Genomic DNA, 6,649 nt, shown 5'->3' with positions numbered 1-6,649 from the left:
GAAAGGATGGGGGAAAAAAAAAGAGTCCCCTCCCTAATGGTGACTGAGGGTGAAACAGCCATTATTACTAAATTAATACCAATTCAAGATAAGAAAAAGATTATCTACTTAGTCCACGTCAGATCAGTTGTGTCCAACTTTTTCTCATGTAAATGAAATGCAGTTAAATTAACTCTGTATTAACCACTTCACATCAGTCCAGTTCAATAAAGCTTATTTAACTTTGAGTTGAGTTTTATGAATGCTCTGTGGCATAGTGCTGAGGTAGTTTTACGATTTAAAAATTTGGAGTGTTCCTGAGCTTAATTAATTACTTAATTTTGAATCCCAATCTAATATTGACATTTCCCTGTATAATATAGCTACATAGTAAACAATCAGTATAAAGTAGGTAAAAAATATGAAAGATATACATTTGACTGCTAAATACTTAATACAATACAACCTGTATCATACAGTAGCTTTCTTTTAGTGTCTGTAGTGATTTATTATTTGCGGAAAATATGTTAATCTGAAACTGTTGTGGCAGAAAGCTTTGGACAGAATTTGAACAGTTTCTTTTCATCCTAAGCATGAACACAATACATATGATCAAATGCAATTTTCAACCAACTTATGAGGCATGATTTGAATGTTATGAGACAATGTAATAAAAAGCCAAAATTGAACAGATATTACTGATTAGATGATAACCCTGCTATGCTGGTTAAAGATACTGGATTGCTTCTTTGTATCCATCTATTTCCATTTTTATTAATCTCAATATCAACAATATAGGCTATACAAAATCAAAAGCCACTAAAGACTGCAAAATGCATGATTTTCCAATCCCCAGTATGGCCTCAGATCTTCTACAGATTGTCAACATGTCTCTTCTCTCAGGTTTCTGTCCACAGGCCCTGAAAACAGCCATCATCAAGTCACTCTTAAAAAAGAACAGTCTAGACATTTCACTAATTAACAATTATAGGCCCTTATCACACCTCCCCTTCTCAAGTAAAATCATTGAAAAAGCTGTTTTTCAACAGCTGAACAACTTATTGGCACTAAACAACTGTTTTGATGTCTTCCAGTCAGGATTTCAACCACATCACAGTACTGAGACTCACTAAAACTAAGAAAGTGGATCATATCACTCCAGTTCTCATATCATTACACTGGCTTCCTGTCTGTCAAAGAACTGATTTAAGAATATTGCTGTTGGTTTATAAAGTATTGAATGGTTTCAGACTGGCAGTGAGAGACTTTACAGACTTTTCTGTTTGCCGCAGCCTTTCATTAAATCAAATACACTGCACTGTAAGTTTTATTATTGTATTTTACACCTGTCTTGTTTAGCTTGTTTTTGTTTTCTACTCTCAGCTTTTTAATGACTGTTTTTGATTGTATTTAAATGTTCTTTTATTGTGTGTTTCTTTTGCACTTCGTCTCGATGCTTTTAATGTTTTATGTAGAGCTCCCTGAAATGCCTTGTTGCTAAAATGTGCTATATAAATAAACTTGCCTTGCCTTGCCTAATACAGAATAGATGTTTACCATACCCAAACATGTTATCATTACTAATTTGCTGCATAATTGTTGAGTTCTGTGTGCATCAGATGCCAGTGTAGGGTACTGAATCCTCTTCAGTCAGAAGGAATAGGTAGACACTCTCAAGATAAAGCTCAGTCTCTTTCATCACCACCACAGATGGTCAAGGACATGAGTACTCCAATACATTAGTATATTCAAGTTTATGTATGATAGTAAGTGAGTACATGGTATCTGAAATGAAGGGATACTATCAAGATAAAATTCAGTGTCTTTAATCATCACCACAGATGGTCAAGGACATGATAATTCCAATACGTTGTATATTCTAGTTTATGTAGTTGTGTGAGTTAGTGCATGATATCTGAAATAGAGAGACACTCTCAAGATAAAGTTCAGTGTCTTTAATCACCACCACAGATAGTCAAGGACATGAGTATTCCAATATGTTGTGTATTCAAGTTTATGTATGGGTGTTAGTGAGTGCATGGTATCTGAAATAGAGGGACACTCTCAAGATAAAGTACAGTGTCTTTAATCACCACCACAGAGGGTCAAGGACATGTGTACTCCAATACAGTGGTATATTCAAGTTTATGTATGGGTGTGAATGAGTGCATGGTATATGAAATAGAAATAAAATACATCAAACTGAATAAAGGTCTATGGCACAGGTAATTAAATCAATAAATAAAATAGTACAGATGTGGCCGAAATTATTGGTACTCTTGCATTTTATGAAAATAATGCACCATTTGCCCTGAACAGTGTTGATATTAAAAGATATTTTATTATCAGTGCATGTCTATGTTTGGTTTGCAGTGGAACAAAACAAAAAAGTTGTGAAAATAATTGAATCCATGCTTATTCTACAAAGACATTCTAAAATAGCCTGGACATTAATTATAGGTACCCTTTAGAAATTGTAAGAAATAATTTATTTGTAGTGATACTTTAAGCAGAGTATTGTGTTTCAATTAGTATCACAGGTGTTTTCAATCTTATAATCTCTCATGCAGCCAGTTTAAAAGGAGAAAATGACTCACTCTGCTGTTTTGTGCCACTATGTGCATCACACTGAACATGGAAAACAGAAGGAAAACTAGAGAGTGGTCTGAAGACATTACAATAAAAGATAATAGCCAAGCATGGTCAACATAAACATTACACAACCATCTCCAAAGAGCTCGATGTTCCTGTGACCACTGTTGCCAATATTATTAAGAAGTTAAGGCCCATGGAACTGTAGCCAACATCTCTGGATGTGGTTTCAAGAGGAAAATTGGCCTGAGATTGAACAGAAGTATTGCTTGAATGGTCGAGAAAAAACCAAGGAAAACTTCAATACAGATCCAAGCTGATCGTCAAGGTACAATAGTTTCAAGTCCATCACTGTCTGAATGAAAATGGGCTCCATTGTAGAAGACCCAGGAAGACCCCACTTCTAAGAGAAAGACACAAAAAAAGCCAGACTGGACTTTGCCAAAATGCATGTTGACAAGCCACAGTCCTTCAGGGAGAATGTACTTTGGACAGATGAAACAAAATTGGAGCTTTTTGGTAAATCACACCAACCCTATGTTTACAGAAGAAAAAATAAAACCTTCCAAGAAAAGGACAACATGCCTACCGTGAAACATGGAGGAGGCTCAGTGATGTTTTGGGGTTGCTTTGCTGCCTCAGGCACTGGGTGTCTTGAATCTGTGGAGGGCACAATGAAATCAGAAGACTATCAAGGCATTTTGGTGTGAAACATACAGCCCAGTGTCAGAGAGCTGTGTTTTAGTCGCAGGTCATGGGTCTTCCAGCAGGATAATGACCCCAAACATACATCAAAAAGCACCCAAGAGTGGATGAGAAGAAAACACTGGACTATTCAGAAGTGGCCTGCTATGAGTCCTGATCTGAATCCCATTGAACATCTATTGAAACAACTGAAACTTGCAATTGGGAGAGGGCACCCATCAAATCTGAGAGAACTGGAGTGGTTTGCTCAAGAAGAGTGGGCCAATCTACCAGAGTACAGAAGTTCAGAGTTCAGAGTTACAGAAAGTGCTTGGCTACAGTTATTGCCTCCAAAGGCTGTGATACAATATATTAAGATAAGAGTACCAATATTTTTGGCCAACCATTTATTTTATTGTATTAAATAATATGTTAAATTGTAAATCAAAAGCAAAGTTTCAGGTATATTCAATATGAAATAAAGAATGATGGACACCATATACTCCTGTAGTTTCAACTGAATACAGAGAAAATTAAGTTTTTTTTTAAAAAAGGTGGAAGGGATACCAATATTTTCAGCCATGTCTGTATATGATTTGCTATTTCTTTGTTGCACAATCATGTTGTTTGCCAAGATATTGAATGACTGTTGTAACAACTCATTATCAGACAATTCCAGGTGGGAGCTATTTCCTCATCTGGGAAAAAGGTAAATAGGTGGAGGGAGCACTCTTGCACCGCCTGATTGAACTTTCACCTAGATATTGAATACAAGGCCGCAGGCAAACACAGACATGTATTAATGTTCACAAACAGACAGACACATCGCACAATGACGCATTCTCCAGATTTGATTGTCGCTTGCATATCAGTGAGCTGATATGTGGACTGTGCCCTCTGGCATCTATGACAGGTGGTCTGATGACATTGCAGCTTGAGTTGGACTCCCTGATCTCATATGTAAACGTGGCCGAAAATCAGTTGATTCAAAGATGAAAAAATAGTGTTACAGGTAACCAACGGACAGATTATTCTCTTCAGAGATGTTTTCTCACTGTCAGCATGTTCATTTGGGAAAAAAGGAGCATCTTGAACAAACAATTTTCTGATGCCTTTTCATAACAACTTATGAGTTTGACATGTGTGGAAAAAACAGAATACTGTATTTCTTTTTTGAGTTGCAATTTTGCTCTTGAACGTTTTAGAGAGTTCTGGAGATATACAATGTATGTGACAAGTAATACAATCACATACATTGCAGGGTATGAATGTTGTCTTATCTTATAAAAAGTGTTTGTGGCTTTTGTATATTCAGCTTATGCATATCCAAAAATCATAGTTGCACATTTTACACAACATGCAAAATGTCTTGGAGTTTCCTTGCATTCTGGTCTACTGAACAGTAAGAACGGTAGGTACGAACCTACTGTTTGGTAAGTGAATGGTAAGTATGACAGTTACAAATTCTTCCAAAAAGCAGTGCTGAACAAATTGGTGAGACTAAGGAAAAGTCATTTCTCTTTGATTTTGAGAAACTGACAACAATTTTGACAAAATAGTACAGTATCCATTTAGATATGTAATGTTGTTGATGTTGGGCTTTCTACTTTTGGCAGGGGTGGGAAGTAATAGTGCAAGTGCATTTACTTAAACAGCCAACTGTCCTAAGATTTGTACTTACAGCGCTTGTATTTTAGTTGTTTCATTTTAAGTAATTTTACACTTACATCTCAGAGGGAAGAGCTGTACTTTCTACTCCACTACATGTTTGACAGATAGTTACTACCATCTAGATATAACAGTAAAAGTATTCAAATAAGCACAACTCTCTGGACAGGGGAATTTAGCATAATGCACACTTTTGCTTTTGAAAATGTTTGAAACTGATATCAGCTAAATACTTTCAATAGCAAAGGTATTCATCATGCAAAATTTACTTAAGGACATTTTTATGCAGGACTTGTATTTGTCATGCAGTGTTCTTACATTGTGGTAAGCTATTCACCATACCTATGCTTATTATCTCAAGAAAAATATCATTTACTACTTCTCCCTCATTAGAAATTCCAGACTCTATGTTTAACTGTTGGACACAAGATGTCTTCTACTCCACAGAAAAGTCAGTTTTCAATGTATGTGCACTGGAGGCTTCAAGTTACCACATCACTCTTGGTAAAGTTGCCTATTAGCTCATGATAGGCTCCAAACTAGGTGTGAGCTCATAAATCCTGCTCTAATGTACAAACCTAAATTTAGATATTCGATGAGCACAGAGAAACTTTCCCCTTTCAGCAGATGAATGTGAAAACAACCTTCTAGTGTCAAACTCTGAACATGAATCATTCTGCACAGTGAAGCTGAAACATCCAACTGAAGGAACAGTAAACAAAACACATTTTTGAGTGGACAGGGACTTTAAGTTATCCACAGAGCAAAATCACCACTATGGGTGCACAAATTCAAGGCACATTGTTGCTATACTGCAATAGTGGAAAGTAACTAAGTACATTTACTCAAGTACTTTATTTAAGTACAATTTTGAGGTACTTATACTTTACTTGAGTATTTCCATTTGATGCTACTTTATACTTTCACTCCACTACAAAAATATTGTACTTTCTACTCCACTACATTTATTTGACATCTTTAGTCACTAATCACTTTTCAGATGAAGATTTTACACAATATAAAACGCCTTTAAAATTGCACATTGCTAAATATTAAACCAGTGGTTTCCAACCTTTTTGGCTTTTGACGTCTTACAAAAAGCAGTGTGTAGTCAGGGTCACATTTCAGATGTCCATGAGTTGTTAACAGCTCCACCAAATAGTGATTTTTCCCTCTAAAGTTCTTTCATGGTTTCATTTCAAAAAAATGTTCAAATGATCCAATATTTCACCAAAAATCAAAGATTAGAGAAAAAGTCCAAAAACTGAAAACAGATTTGTGTACCAGAACTGTGTTTTTTTGTCTTTCCTCTCCCATTAATCATCTCATGACCTCTCAGATTTATCTGGTGAGCCTTTGGAGGGGCCCTGACCCCTATGTTGGGAACTACTGGACTAAACGAGCTAACTGTATATAAAGTAGTTTAAAAAACTAGCTCCACCTCTAGCTGCTACAACAGTAACATGCTGCTTACACACTGATGCTTCAGTATTAATGATATAATTTCATATATAATAATATATCAGTCAGAGGGACCAAACCACTATTTTTACTTTTACACTTTAAGTACATTCTGCTGCTAATACGTATGTACTTTTACTTGAGTATGATTTTTCATTCAGGACTTTTACTTGTAATGGAGTATTTTTACATTGCTGTATTGGTACTTTTACTTAAGTAAAGGATCTGAATACTTCTTCCACCAGTGCCCTACTGTATATAGGCC

This window comes from Thunnus thynnus, chromosome 9 (assembly GCF_963924715.1).
Source record: "Thunnus thynnus chromosome 9, fThuThy2.1, whole genome shotgun sequence".
Classification (NCBI taxonomy): domain Eukaryota; kingdom Metazoa; phylum Chordata; class Actinopteri; order Scombriformes; family Scombridae; genus Thunnus; species Thunnus thynnus.
The sequence above is the reverse complement of the archived record's forward strand: the minus strand, read 5'-3'. Positions refer to the sequence as shown.